Source organism: Callorhinus ursinus, unplaced genomic scaffold (genome assembly GCF_003265705.2).
Source record: "Callorhinus ursinus isolate GAN/ISIS: 27379988/994484 unplaced genomic scaffold, GSC_fseal_2.0 scaffold4, whole genome shotgun sequence".
Taxonomy (NCBI): Eukaryota; Metazoa; Chordata; class Mammalia; order Carnivora; family Otariidae; genus Callorhinus; species Callorhinus ursinus.
Window position 1 is genome coordinate 81,059,718 of NW_027397066.1, and position 3,142 is coordinate 81,062,859.

Below are 3,142 nucleotides of genomic sequence, written 5' to 3' on the forward strand. Positions count from 1 at the left end.
ATCCAATGGCAGTCGCTGGCAGAATCCTTTCTTGCTTGGGGAAGTGTGAGTCTTTTTCTATTAAGACCTAAACTCTACTGATTTCAATATTAATCTCACTAAAAGATACCTTCACAGAAACATCTAGAATGTTTGACCAAATATCTGAGTCCTGTGGTTTAGCCGAGTTGACACATTAACTATCACACAGGGAAAAAAGAACCACTGTCATTGTTCTGGATCTATGTGTAGAATAAGAGCTCATCTCTTTGGATCTGAGGTCATTCACTTGGGTCTCATGTCATTCAGTGATGCGTATACTTTTTTATTCATGCTGTATTATCTTTAATTAAGTATAAAGACCTCCAATCATGTCACCTAGAGACCATTTTACCCAACTGCCCTGTTTGGCCACCAGTCTCTTGTCTCTCTCTTCAGCAGTGATGAGGCAGATACCCTTTCTACAGGGAAGAGAAATCCATGGTCTGTTGCCTTTGCCAATAACAAAAATGTTGGAGAGCCAGGTGGCAAAGCATTGGCGTCTTTCATGTGAACTACATCCAAAGAACCAGGATGTCTCTGTTGGTGATCACACCAATTCTTCCCAAGTTAGCACCCCTAGTCACCATACACAGATTACCAGTATCAAACTTGATGAAATCAACAATCTTTCCAGTCTCCAAATCAATCCGCATGGTGTCACTCACCTTGATGAGAGGATCAGGACAGCGGACGGTGTGAGCATCATGGGTCGCCAGATGAGGGGTTTCTTTTGTCCCCACAAAGATCTTTCTCACTTTGCACAATTTATACTTGGCCTCCTCAGGTGTAATCCGAGGAACAGCAAAGCAACCCTTGGTGTCATAGAACAGATGGAAATTCTTCCCAGTCTTGTCAATGCTGATGACATCCATCAGACAAGCAGGGTAGGTTACATCAGTTCAGACCGTGCCATCAATCTTAATAGAATGCTGCATACAGATCTTCTTTACTTCATCTCCTGTTGGGGCATACTTAAGTCTGTTCCTTAGGAAAATTTTGAGAAGGAGACATTCTCTCTGCTTATGGGGACCAGTGGGTGGATGAGGGACAAACACACCAGTGAGTTTATCCAGCGTCCAATGCTTTGGAGCTGCTACATGCTTCAGATGCTTCTTGGGACCACGAGCCATGGCTGCGCTAGGCACAAAAAGTCAATGATGCATATACTTTTTCTTAACCTGGTTTTCATTTGTAGGAGGAAAAACAGTTTTGAACATCATCAAAATTTGGGCTCTTTTTGCCATAGTGACTAATGTATTTTAGAACTACCTCATTAGTATAAAGGTATGTGGGAAAGTTTCTTCCTACACATTCATGGAGGAAGAAAATTTATGCTCATCTGCTTGTACAGACCTGAATCAGGAATCTAGAATCAAGATTCAAGAAAGGCTACTCTCAGGACCAGATCTTAAGGGAGTTAGAGAAGAGACCTAAGATGTGAAGATGTTTTTACCTAAAAGTTTTTGGCTGGTTTTACTTAGGACAGTCTAATCCATTTACTATAGAAAAGAAAGATCAGAGTTCAGCTGTGGCAGACATAACCACAAGCTACTCATTCTGTTTCAGAACATGATGCTGTTTCTCCTGCCAGAGACAGAAATAATAATCATATCTTGGACCCAGCTTCTAATCATGTGGCCATTAGCAGGAAAATTAAAGTCAGTCCTTGATGGGGCTGAGGAATGTCTTTGCCCTCATAGCTTCCTGGTTTCTCAGGAATATCAGCTGGGCAAGGATATGAATCTCCAGCAAGAAGATCAAGGCTGGAACTGAGCCAGCCAATAATCATAATCATGATTAATGAAATATCTATTTTGTACCAGGTGCTGTTCTGGGTTACCAGGGAGACAGGATGACAAAACATGACTCCTTCTCCTCGGTCTAGTGGGAGCAATGGGTGAGAGAGCTACCTGGAAAGAGCTGACTAACACAAAGGCGTGCATGACTATCTGTGAGGGTCAAGAAGGTTTCATAGAAGAGGTGACTTTTGACCTTCACCTTGGAAGATGCTTTAGAGCTCAGCAGGAGGAGTAACAAGAATCAAAGGATTCCAGAAACTTGCAGTTTATTTTTTGTTTACTCTTTTTAGTATTGATTATTGAAGGACTGAATATTCACTTAGAAAATATGCAATGTGCCAAAAAATTATAAAGTAAAAAAAAAAAAAGACTCCAAAACATGACCCATAACTCTGATAGCTAGAGGCAATACTGTAGCAATACTTACTTTGCCATAATGCCTTCTTTTCTCTTTTTATTTGAATATAAAGTTGTGCTTATACTATATTTATAACTTTGTATATTGCTCATTCCCAAAACATATTCTATCACTAAAAACTTGTTAAACCAATATTTGATAGCTTCTTAAAATCTTACTAGATTTATCATAATATAAAGCGTTAATCTATTGTGGATTTTTGTGCTCCCAATTTTCACTCATATAAAGGATGTCTTTGTGTGTAAATTTTGTCATATTTTAGAAGTAGAAATCCTGCATTAAAGTATATGAACATTATTAATGCTCTTGATAACTAGCCATATTGTTTTCTAGAAAGTTTACAATAATTTAAATTATCACTAGCAAAGTATAAAATGCCTTTATTGCCAAAGTCCTGTCAACACTGCATAGAATTTTTTTAAATGAATTTCAATAGATTCAGTAAAGTGTACTAATCTCAAATATGTAGCTCAATGGAATAGCATAATTTTTAAATTTTTGATAATTTAATAGGAAAAATTATATTTCTTTTATTTCTAGTAAAATTGAATGTTTTATTATGCTTATTAGACTCTTGAATTTGCTCTTTTGTGAACTGGTGGTTCATGCTATTTATTTATTGAGGTCTGAGTGATTTTGAAAAATTTGAATGTTCTATTTATATTTGCTGTAGATATTTTTCTCAGCTTGCTGTTTTTTTCCCATTTTCTCTGTAAGGTTTTTTGACAATCAAAGCTTTTATTGTTTCTATTGTTTGTGTGGTCAACTTTTTCAATCTTATCCTTTGTGGTTTCTTTCAAGTAGAATTCAAAATATTTTTTAGATTTCTTTGAGACCTTTTCTTTGACTCATGGATTATTTAGAAGTGTATTGTTTAAAATCCAGATATTTGGGGGACTATCCA

At 37.0% G+C, this 3,142-nt stretch overlaps 1 pseudogene; it reads right to left on the reverse strand.

The window, feature by feature from the left end:
* Positions 1-328: 328 nt before the first annotated feature.
* Positions 329-1,151, reverse strand: LOC112825479 (small ribosomal subunit protein eS4, X isoform-like; annotated as a pseudogene).
* Between the last annotated feature and the right edge of the window lie 1,991 nt (positions 1,152-3,142).